General features: G+C 40.1%; 1 pseudogene; it reads right to left on the reverse strand.

Annotated features, from left to right (window-relative positions):
* Positions 1–2,237: 2,237 nt before the first annotated feature.
* LOC124375836 lies at positions 2,238–12,385 on the reverse strand (annotated as a pseudogene).
* Positions 12,386–13,042: the final 657 nt, after the last annotated feature.

Here is a 13,042-nt window from a genome sequence, read left to right on the forward strand (position 1 = left end):
TTTAAGTTAGCGTTAGACAATTTGTTGAGTAATCACAACCATATCAGTGAACAGTACAAATACCATGTTCTCATAAGTCATTTAATACTCCCCAGTGCTCATCAGCTAGCTAAAGCCTTTATGTTTCACCCACAGCCTTACTCCGTTGCACTGCAGGCACTTCAAGACATGTATGGACAGCCAAGACAGCTTGTTCAATCCGAGTTGGGTGCCATCTTGAACACTCCCCCTGTTAGGCTGGGTGATGCCAATGCCCTTTGACTCATTTGCTTTGTCAGTCCAGTCCCTGGTGGGTATGCTGAGAACTCTAGCGGGCCAGAACGGTTATGAGCTTTTATGTGGATCGCATGTAGACCGTCTCTTGAGCAAACTGCCACCAGCCTATCGTGACAGTTTTGCCGAATACTGTCTAAACCGGGGTATTTGCCAGACGGGTACTGACAAGACCTATACACTCCCTGATTTCGCAGGCTGGCTCCAAACCAAGTCCCAAGCAAAACGCATCTCTAGTCGGGCCCGGCTATGTTCCGGAGTGAAACTCCCAAGGCCCCTATAAGAGCTAGAGGAACACCGCATCCTAAAGAGCATCCAAGGCTAGTCCTCCTGACATGTAAGAGTACAGCAAAAGGTTCTAAGCTGCCAGCTTTGAAATCCAGTTCCAAGGCTAAGTCATACTGTCCCCATTGTGACAACAGGGATCACTACCTCAACTCTTGTGAGACATTCAAAATGTTGACTACTGCCCAGATTGTGGATTGGATTAAAGATGGTAAACGCTGCTGGAGATGTGGACGGTTACATGCAGTAGAGTCTTGCAACCTTAAACGTCTATGTAAAATCTGTAAAGAACCACATCTCACAGTTCTTCATGACTTCATCAGTAGATCCGTCCTCACTGTCAGTCTCCCATCTACCAAGGTTCACTTGGACAGGCCTAACCGTACACCCAGAGTCATGCTGAAGATTGTCAAGGGCAAAATGGACCCTACACAATGGAAGCACATGCTGTTCTTGACGACGGGTCAGAAAGAACACTTGTGCTTTTCCCCGTCGTGCAGCAGCTCAAGCTTTCTTGAACGCCTGAGGTACTCCATTTACAGACTGTTCGACAATGTCATACGGTAGTTGTAGGTTCATCTGTTTCCTTTGAGTTTCCTTTCCTTTCCTTTCCTCTTCAGTCACCTGACCTACACAGAGGTTCACTATCCACCATGCTGTAAGGTGGGAACCACCCACTGGTCCAATGGCGGTCTCCAGAGGCGTGGCGAAGGATTCTCGCGCATTTTAGTCTTTCCGTTCACATTAGATAATAACATATGGATTTATGCATTTCTTCATTTTGGTTATTAATCTCTTATCTGACTCCAATTAAATAAAACATAATTAATATTTACATAGGTTGTTATTTTACTAATAGTATAATTTGGATGGATGTTTGTTTAGTTAGTCTGATTAAGCTCTGGTATTACACTCGTTCATTCGGTTCTCATAGTCGCACATGATCCTAGTATGCGCCTTATAATTAATATACTGGTCAACGGTCATAAGCGAATCAGTATTGGTCGCTGCCAGAGGTTGGACTATATGCTTAAGCGGCCGCTTTCTGCGTGCTCAACTTTAAACATACTTTATTTAGTCCCCTTAGAGGTGACACTTAATTATTACAATAATTATTTCTAACCACAGATAATTAATAGAATGATATTGAAATAATCAGAGGTTGAGGCTGACCCTATTTAGAATGATCAGAAATGTTACTCTAAACGGAAATACATATTGTTAGCCTTCTAAGTACACTTAAACTAACGCCAAGTGCTAGTCGTATTTCTCAAATCCTCAGCTGATGTATTATTCAAATCTAACTGGGATTTAGGCCGATCCTAGCCTGATTTCAGTCCTTACAGTAACTACGGATGCAACGTTATTACTTGCAGTGTCAACATTTACAGAGCAACACAGAATAAAATCAAACATAATTTATTAACCAGGTAAGAAAATCACAATTCAAAGCCAATTCATCGTTCAATTAAAATATAACACAAATACAAACCAATAGTATTTACATTTAAACAGGAAATATAAAACCTTTAATACCTGGTAAAGACGACACACAGTAATCGTGCGGGAGATCTGTTTACAGATTCCCTGAATTGTTGGTCAGTTCTCCTTAAATACCCAGATAGAGTAAACATTATGTAAACATTATTTATCAATAGGAGTTTGCATTGATTGGTTCTTACAGACCTGTGGGAGGCACCTAGCCTGTATACATTTGTAGTGGGGCACACGCCCCCTTGCATAGAGTTATGTTTTCTTAACTCTATTAACCTTTTTTACTATTTGTTTTATTGCTGTGGGAATGGGACCTTTGTAATGAAATGAAACATGAACATTTTCCGTCGTTATTTACATGTGATATGATAATCATCTGGTGTGCTGTAGAATGTCCTGTGTTGAGAATGTAACAAGGAAAGGAGGGGTAGAGGGGTCAGACATTTGTCTGCAGATCTACCATTTGTATGGAGATTGAAAACCAAGGGTAGCTCTCCGGGGAGCCTACTGTATTCAAGATAAAGTTCTGGTTTTTGAGAGGGGTGTTGTGGGGTCTTGGTCCCCTGCCGTGAGTCCGGGAGGAAACTTGTGTTGTAAAGAGTTCTCTTTTGATGTTCTTGTTGCCACCTACAGGGCACATGCACACTGCACTCTCGGGCATCCATGCTGTGTTCTCGGGGAGGGCTGACCTTTTGGTCAGGATCAAGCAAAAGTCTTATTTCCCCACTTGGCCCTATGGGCGAATTTGAATGGGGTACCTGTGGGGTCAGACAAAGCAAAAATTTTTGGAAAAAATTCTTTGGAACACGGGTGTGGGCTGAGGGCAAGGGCAGCATGTGTGGATTCTTGTGTAGATCGGATGAGGTGCCTGAAGTAACAGCACTGGAACATGGTGAAGGTGAAGATCAGGGCACTGCCAATGGCACACCCCCGGAACATCCAGTCCCACCAGGTGTAGGTGTACTGTGCTGACCAAGTGGATGAACTGGATAAGAGTTGTGCAGTCTTTCGTGCCAGGTTGTTTCAACCTGTGCTTGGTTGAGGTTGTATTCAGTTTGCAGGATCAGTCTTTGTGTCAGGTCCAATGCGTCAACCACAGCTTGGGTACCTTGCTCATAGAAAGTGTCATCCCACCATGGTGAGGTCTCGGTGTCCAGTGGCATTCTTCCTAAAATGTTGACTTGGCCCATTGAAAAGTCCTCTGTCACTTCCAAGCAGAACGAGTGATTAGCAGAGCAGGTCAGTCCTCCGTAGGTAAAAGAATTCATTTCACTGACAATGCACCACTGTGTATGAGACACCTGGACAACATCAGAATAACCATGCAGTGACTAAACGTTTATAAGTTTGATGTCATTGGGGGAGAAAGGTTGCAAAGTGTTACATGTACAGATAACATAATTGTGTGTTTCATGGCAACATGTGTGACTGGTAAACAAGGTCTCAGTACCCTTTTGTGTCATGTATCCAGTGAGGTGATCCCATTTAATTACCTGATCCTTCACTACTACGCCTATAGAGCGTATGGTAGTGGAATTTGGAAAAACCTGATCTGGATGTATCAAAGGAAAACTGACGAAAAACCCAATACATCCATTACATTCATTTCCTGTAAACATCATTATGGTGGATAGTAACTCAGAATATCTTACATTTTTCATTTTTTCTGATTCATACCACCTATGTAGATCTAAGATCTCTATGAGGTCATTCAAAACATGTCTAGGTGTCTTGTACAGACGAAGATCTAGGATTTATTGTCTAGCAGCAGTAAATAGATCTTGTGCATATGTCCTACAGGCTAAGTCACGTTCAATGGTACGGGTTTGATTGAATAATGTGTGGCTGATCAAGAAGCGCCTGCGCTTCGGATCGAACCACTTTTATATTTTCATTGCTATTTGTGATATTCTGAAAACCAGTTGAGAATTGTGATTGTTTGGTTATTTTGTAGTTGTTGGCAATGGAATTAACTGAGCCGAAGAGACCTGCTATGTTTCCGAGCAGGTCTCGTCTGTTTTTTGTAGTCATAAATTAAATCATTGATTCATGACTGTAGCCATGCATATGTCTTATCATTGTTATTACAGTGATTAATATAAGCAGATAGGATGTTGGAAATATTGTCATCACTAGATTCACATCATGAAATAATGTCTTGTTAATATTCCCTTTAATCAGTCCACCAGTTGGAATAGGATATAGTTTCCTTTGGTTTGCTATATCCACAAGTGGTTAAATTAAAACAATGTTTTATTATCCATGAGCAATTCTGTGGCCCGGTGTAATTATCTGGGTCATTGACACATTTTCCCACGCAATACATGCCTTCTCTCCGGCTAGTCCAGACAAAGGCTTCAGGTTGATTATCAGGTACATCTTAAGTTATATCGAATTTATATTCGGTATAACTCATATGCGTAGTATCGATTGTCTCAGTGTGTGTAAATCTATATATTGCGGGCTCTAAATCTTCGAATAAATAACAGATTTTAGGATCTAATCCATTGTTGATTTTTTTCGTAGAGTGCGCGCATGCTCCCAATTTTTGCTCCTCGTTCTGCTTTAAGTTGATACCAGGCCGATATGTTGTGAAAAGATGTCTGCCGGTGTGTCACCTGAAATGTTTACTATAGGGAGATGGTTGTAGCCTACTTACAGCAAATTTTTTGTTGTGCAATTTGGTTCCGGTACTACTCCGGGAGGCCACGTGACTAGTTCTCTGGTTGAAAATGTACTGAAAAATGTGGATGACCTCTTAGTGTATTTCCATACCCATCTCCCACATTCCAGTGTGTGTGTGTGTGTGTGTGTGTGTGTGTGAGTGAGTGAAACCCTTTGACCCAGCTTGATGCAAGTGGGTCCAGAACCTTTCCTCTCGTCCGGTCTCCATGGAATTGCTGCAGTCAACCTAGGAGATGAAACGGAGAGAAACGTTAATTATTGATTAGCGGAACCTTGAGGATTTTGCACTGGGACATGTGGTACCATTTCAACTTCCCCTTGACACTTATGGCCACACAGCTATTGCATATAGCTTTTCTCATGTGGTCCATGTGGGTGTGAATGGACCCTGTTTTACAAACACCCGTATCATGATATCGCCCTCGTTAAATTTGATCTCAGAGGTTGGGTTAAATTGTGCATCATTCATTAGGTCCGACTGTTGCGGTTTTAAGGTGGTTTGTGTTTGTAACACTGCCAGTCTTTGTTGTAATTGTGTTAGCACAGTCTGTTGTTTTGCAAGCACAAGGGGTCCCAGATCTGCTGGGGTGATTTCTAGGTCTATGGGTAGTTTCATGACTCTGCCTGTCATGAGTTCAAACGGGCTGATGCCTGTGGCTTTGGATGGGGTTGCTCGCAAGACTGTCAGAACTGTTGGCAGTGCATCAGTCCACCTGTTTTGATGTTGCATTATTTGTTTGGAGATGCTTTCTTTTATCGAGCGATTTGCCCGTTCCACCATACCTGAGCTTTGTGGCCTGTATGGAACGTGAAATCTTTGTTTGATATGTAGCATTTCACATATGTGTTTCATTATCTGACCTGTGAAGTGTGTTCCTTGGTCAGACTCAATCTGAGTTGGTGTTCCCCAAATTGGGAGGATTTGATTTGCCATTACTCGTGCCACGGTGCGTGCGCTGTTGTCGCGAGTTGGAATCGCGTCCACCCATTTAGAGAATTTATCAATTATGACGAGACAATAGCGATATCCCCCCTTGGCAGTGGGTAATGGACCAAGAAAATCTAGCTGTAAGAATTCCCATGGTCCTTTGGGTGGTTCTGGGTGACAATTTTGTACGTCCAGTTCTACCCTGGTTGATGGTGGCACATACGAGACATGTCGCACCATCTCTCAATGTCTGATGCCATTTTTGGCCACCAGAAGTTTTTCTGTATCAGCTGTTGTGTTTTGGGAGCTGATACATGTGCATAATCATGGTAAAATTTAATCACTGGTTGCTGGAGGGCCTCTGGAATGATCTATTTCCCATCTCTGAGAACCATACCTTCTACGACGCTGATTAGCTGATCCTGCTGCAATTGCGGTACAAGCTCTTCGTCTGACACCCATAACTCTTGCTGGTATTGTTTTAAGTCAATGGGAGCAACCTGTATCGCACTCACAGAAGGGGCAATCAGCTCGTCAGGCTGCCATTCACTCCCTTTATTGGCTGCAAGTTTTGCAAGTTTGTCGACGATTATGTTGACGTTATTTTTCTCGTGCTCGTCGGTGCTTTTATTGATGTGCGCACACGCGCACTTTAATGACTGAGATTGGAGAGTTTTGCATTTTGATTACTTGCCAAATCGCGGTGATTGTGTCCAAATTTTTTATTGGTGTTCCGGCGGATGTGAGAAATTTTCGTAATTGCCATTGAGCCAAAAAGTCATGGACGACACCATCGGCATATCTGCTATCAATGTACACACAAAGTGGTTCTGGGTGTGTTTTGATGGCTTCAAGCAATGCAATCAGTTCAGCTTATTGTTCGGATTTGTTTGCTGGCAATTTTATCAACAAATGTTCTGAATCTGAGTTTAGGGGGTGGGGGGGTCCACACGGCACATCCTGTATGGAAATTGCCATAATGTCAATATCTGGATCCATCAATGTATACTGGTGTTTGATTATTAAATTGTGTATCATGAACTGGACTCTGTATTTCATGTTTTATTTGGCATGTGTGTGGGTGGCTCTCCATCTCCCCCAAAAGATGTGGTAAAATTCTTGCGTTTACCATAGTAATGTTGCGCGCTTGAATGTCTGCCAACCATCCCACCAGTCTTTGCGACGATACTCCTTTTGATTCGGCCCTGTAACAGCATTTGTACTGGCGTGTGCATTGTGTGCACAACAGATTTGAAAACCAACAATTGGTTCTGTTGTTGTTAACATCCAATGGACTGCAAAAACGTTCTGTGTACATGGGTCGAATCCCTGTTCGACTGGAGATTTCTTACGGCTATAGTATGCAATCGGGCGCAACTTTCCTCCGTGGTCTTGTGCTAGCATTCCACTCGGAGTATTTTCATGCGCATCAACCTGTATATGAAAAGGCTTCGATGGGTTGGGCAAACCCAGAGCGGGTGCAGCACACAGGTGTTGTTTTAAATCTGTAAAAGCCTGTTCGTGTTCTTCTGCCCATTCGCGGACATCAGACGGTTTTGATTTTCCTTTTAAGAGGGCGTACAGTGGAGCGGCTATGTTTGCAAAGTCAGGGATGACATCTCTTGAATAATTTGCGGTACCCAAGACTTTCTGCAGAGAGTTCAGTGAGTGCGGACGAGGCAGTTTAGCAACGCATTTACGTCTGTCATCTGTCAATGCCTTGTGGCTTTGGGTGATTGTATAACCTAGGTATTAAACTTCTTTTTGTGCAATTTGGGCTTTTTCTTTGTTCAGTTTAAAGCCAGCTTTACCTAGTGTTAACAGCACTTCATCGACGTGTTGTAAGTGCTCATCGAATGAGTCTCCGGTTGCAATTAGTATGTCATCGATAAAAATCGATGGCGAGTTATGCAGACCCTGCGGTACGCGTTGCCAGGTATATTGTATTTGGTTCACAGTGAAGGCCAATTTCCATTGGTCTTCACGTCTAACCTTGATGGACCAGAAAGCACAATTTATGAGCAAATTGTCATTTTGGCCATTTCCAGATGTTGTATTTTAACGAACTCCTGCTAGAGAATTGTTCAGATCAAAACCAAATTTGGTACACATAATCTAAAGGCCTTTGCAATGTTAAATTGTGAAGATCTAGAGTTTTCGTTGAAGGGCGTGTCCATGGTGGTCTGACAAACTTCAATGATTTGCCATGAAATAGGAAGTTGCTCAGTAACTCAGACATACAATGTCCAATCTGCCCCAAACTTCTCATCTTTGATAAGACTCCTAATCTGAACAGATCTACATGCCTATATTCAGTATTAGTTATAGCGCCACCTGCTGGCAAAAGGAAATGTCATTTTACACTGTACTTCACTCTCAAACACATTTCAACATGCAACGCAATACCAAACATGCTATAAACACGTTCAACCGTACAACACTTGGCTAAGTGCTGATGTTTGCGATTACATCACAAAACAAAGTTGTTTGGAACTCAGGCATACAGTGACCGATCAGCTCCAAGCTTAACAAGTTTGCTAATAGTCCTTGACTGATGACAATATTTGCCAATATACATTCACTGTCCTACTGGCAGCATGAAGTGCAGCACTTTTGAAATGCCTGTGCCATAATCCTCCTGTCTTTACTTGCTTACATGCACCTCGCCCGGCGAGGGCCCGTTCATCGCTGCTTGCAGCTTTAATAAAATGTTGTATTTTAACAAACTCCTTCTAGAGATTAATTTAGAGGAACACCAAAATTAGTCAGTGTAATCTTAAGGCCTTTAGTTTTCTTTGAAGGGAGTGTTGGTGGCAGCCTGACAAAGTTTGATATTGACAAAGTTGCATGGCTATGGTGCTGTAGCAAAGTTAAAGTAGTTAAAGATGTCTTGCCATTGGAATAAAAGTTGTAACTCAGGATAAAAAATGAGATTTTCCCCAAACTTCACATATTAAATATGTAGTTATAATAATGAATAATATTTGAAAATTATGTAGAATAATATTAAATAATATGTAGTTATAATAATGAATAATATTGAATAATATGTAGAATAATATTAAATTGTATTTAGTTGCTACAAAAAAAACAATGCCACTGTAGGGAATTGAACCCCATCACAGTAAATCAGGAGTACCATTACCAGTGACTTTTGCTTTTTGAAACTACATAAATTGCAAAGAAAAACCTGCATTAGCAACAACATAAGTGGAAGTAGTGCTTTATATGGACAAATTATTTTAGGAGTAATATTGTGGACCAAAATAAAAAATCTAAGAACATACATCAGATCAATTTAAAAGTTTATTAATAGGTAAACTTTTTTTTTTTTTTTAATTGTTGTCTTCTTATTCTTACATTTCAATTATGTTTAAGTGTGATATCATTTAAAAGTTATTTGAAACCCCAGAAGCACAAAGTAATGTTTGTTATTTATGCAAGGTAATTATATTATGAGTGACTGAAGTGGTTGCATTGCTGAGCGCAAAAAAGTATATAATTTAGAATAACCAATTTTGTTAGTGCAACTGCAAATTAGTTCACATAAAATATATAGAAAGTGTAAAAATGTAAATGTTGTTGCATTGCCGGAAAATAAACCATTATTTTGAAAGTCATTTGTACTACAAGTATGTAAATATGTTAAAGTTTAATTTCTACATTGCAGTGAACACGCACTACAATACAGCAATATCTGGCTCAGTAGAGATCCACAAGAACACCCTCTCCACCTCCGTTACCAAACAAAGCTGATCCGTTACAAATCACACTTTAAACCTGTAGCTCATGAGATTAAGAAATATGAATAGAAGAATAATAGAATAGTAGTTTGAAATGGAAATGTGTTGCGCGAAGGAAAATTTACCTTTATTTTGAAAGTCGCAACTGGATATCAATTCTCTTTCCTTTGTCAAAAGAATTAGTTTAATATGTTACACTTTAATTGTTTCCCTGCAGTGTATATGGATTCAAACTAACCACAAGGATTCTCCTTCCACCTCATTTGCCAAATAAAGCTAAACATTTACAACTATATTTAAAACCTACAACTGGTCAGATTCCTCCATTTCTGTGTTAAACTATTCCATGTAAAAGAACAGAAAATACTCTCATGGTCACTGAAATATGTGGGAAGTACTATAGATTCTACATTATGTTGTTTTTACATATACTGTACATGATCAATTAATGTGCCCTTTTCTGTTGTAGTTTGTTTTACATGTTGAACAAACCCTCTGTCTGTTATAAACTTGCAGATTGTTAAAGTTTAAAATGTTATTATTGACATCTCCAATGACAGCAATTGTATCATTTAGGGGTTCTAGAAAATCAAACAATTTGCCAGGATTTTCTTTAAACAAAGAAATGGGATATGATGGTGGCCGATAAATTACTGCAATTAATATATTGTATATCGCATAGTTGCAAACTAAACATTCTAAATTGACATTTGGTACCTGGACAACATTATATACCAAACTGTTTGAGGTATACATGCCAACACCCCCATGTTGCTGAGCTTTTAATTCAGTTAATGTAGGGTTACTGCTACTGTAAGATAAACTGCGTGGTTGACTACTAAAACTGTAACCATCAATATGTATAGTTGCTAATGAGACATCTGCATGTAACCAGGTCTCAGTAACGGCAATGCAGTTAGGTTGCAAATGCTCAGTATGCAAAATCAAACCTGCTAAATGATATCTTGAATTTTGCACATTCATCAAAAATACACTGAATGATTGTGTTTCACTTTGTGGCATGGTATATTTTTAAAAGGAAATCTGGGCATGCTTTGAATTGCATCCTTAATGCTGTCTTTACAATATATAGCCTTCTCTTCAAAGTCTTGAATAATCAAACCAGATAAACTTCTAACACGACTTAAAGCCACATATGCCTGTCCAGGTGCAAATATTTTTTAAGGGACACTACTGCTTTATCAACAGTAATTCCTTGTACTTTATGTACTGTACAAGCCCAAGCAAGTTTTAGTGGAAATTGTCGTCGAACTCCCCCTTTATTATTCATTTTTTCCTCTTCTGGTTTGATACCAGTAGAATCCATTTCAACTGCTGTAGTATATGCAGAACATTTCCTCCTTTGTGCACCAACCTGATTGTCATCAAATTTGACATACACTGTTTAAGGGAACATGTGTTTGGGAAAAACTGTGTGTGTTACTGTGCCACACACCCCATTAACAAGACCATCCATAACATCTACATTTTTGCGTAGCATTACGCGAGCGCTTTTCCCTAAAAGCAGTGTTTCATCTAAATATGTATTATATGTTTTGGAATGATGACTATTTTTCAATACAAGTTTCCCTGTCTTGTTATTAGGTGTAAAATCTTGAGCTTCAATTGTAACATATTCAGGGCACGTTTTACACAGTTGCTGAACACTATGCTTATTTACCTGTCTGTTAGTTGGAAATATGTGTAAAGCTGAGCTGTCTTCATTGGTTTCACAGTTTCTTAATAACTCAATGTCACTGTTTAACATTGGTTCCACTACAGCAATCCCTGTAGGAGCAGTTAATAAAATACATGTATTGTCAGGATGATGACACACTGTTGATAGTAACCTTATTGCTTCATATTGAATAGCTTTAATTAAATGACTTTTTCCTGTTCCTGCACCACCAGTAATAAATATATGTAATGGATCTGGGTTTTTCTCCATTATTTGATCTAAGCACCATTGTCGAATTTGATAAAAAATGGATAATTGTGTATCATTTAAAGATCTAATTAAGGCCAAGCCATCGCTTCTACACATTATATTATTTTTCTTTTCCAAGTGTGCAACTTTTCCTTTAACTGATGCTAAGTCTGGAATATTTTCATTTTGTTCTTCCCCTTGCTGTATTTTGTCTTTCATTTCCTCTGCACAAAGTAAACGCTCTAACTCTTGCTCTGGGCACAGGTCACACCAGCCATCTTCTATTACACCATTACTGTCAATAGTCTCTTGGATATTATCTAATTTATCTGCTTCCATTTAAAATTTCTCTCTATTTAAATCAACAACTGACTTGACTGAATGTCTGGATCCATCACTAAATGTTACATGACCATTTTTGTAAAATTGTTCAAATGTTTCACAGTTTAGAGATTTTAGTTCTGTATCTATACGGTATGGTAAAAACAACTGCATACTACTTCGATAAAATAAAAATAATTCAGGATTTTTTTCCTAAGAAAAGCACACATACCGAATAACTGCAGGTTGCGTTCGTGTTCTTTTTGTGATAAAACCATAATCATTTTGTAATTTAAGTGGACTCTTGGATTTTTCATTTTTACTTAAAATGTGATTCTGATGCAAATGTTGCCATACACATATCGTTCAAATCAACTGGCCTGTTCTTATAGCGATCTACAATACTAGTCATCCATTAGGGCCAACAGGACCAACTGCTTTCCTTGCATTCACCCTTCCCAGCGTGACACACACTTCAGAGGTGGAGAGTGGCTGCTCACCTGGTAACAGCTCTGTTTTGAGCAAGTGCTCCATGTTCCCCTGTATTCCTTGCCACATGCGTCGGGGGTCAGCAGAGTTGAAGTGCTCCTCAATCTGCTGTTTGTAAGCATGTTTGGCTTTGCAGATTCCCCTCCTCAGACCGGCTCTGGCGACGCTGTAGGCCCCCCGGTCTCCAGACCTGAAGGCGATATTGCGTGCTTTGAGCCAGAGACGGACCTCCTGGTTCATCCATGGCTTCTGATTGGGGAACACTTCCTTTTTTTTTTAGTCTAGTCACCCGATCCACACAGCAATTGATGTGATCAAGGACAGCGTTGGTGTAGGTGTTGATGTTGGTGACGGAATCAGTCGTGTAGCGAATTCACTCCAGTCTGTGTGTGAGAACTGCTGCTGGAGAGAAGCATCAGCTTCATCCAGCCAAACTTTAACATTCCTGATAGTGGGCTTCACACATCTGATGACTGGAGAGTACTTGGGCAGTAGGAACAATGAGAGATGGTCTGATTGTCCGAAGTGGGGGAGGGGTGTGACTAAGCATCAGCCGCACTTGGATATACATGATCCAGAGTTTTTTGGGACATACACTACTATCACAACAACGCATGTGAACTCACGTAGTAAATAAAAGGGTCTACACTTAATAATCAGGTATTCAAGATCAGCAGAGCAGTGAGAAAAACAGTGACAGAGACAATGCACCAGGTTTTATGTGGCTTCCTTAAGAGCTCCGGTGGTATCTGCTCAAATGTGAAAAAACATTTGTTTGTGCAGATGTGACCAATATCTAAAAGTGACTGTCTGTTGAATGATATGCTCGCATGAAAAAATTGCGCAAGCACGCATGAAGATGCGTAAATAAGCACAAATACGACAAATCTGGAGAGA

The sequence above is a fragment of the Silurus meridionalis genome, chromosome 22 (genome assembly GCF_014805685.1).
Source record: "Silurus meridionalis isolate SWU-2019-XX chromosome 22, ASM1480568v1, whole genome shotgun sequence".
In the NCBI taxonomy this organism is placed as follows: domain Eukaryota; kingdom Metazoa; phylum Chordata; class Actinopteri; order Siluriformes; family Siluridae; genus Silurus; species Silurus meridionalis.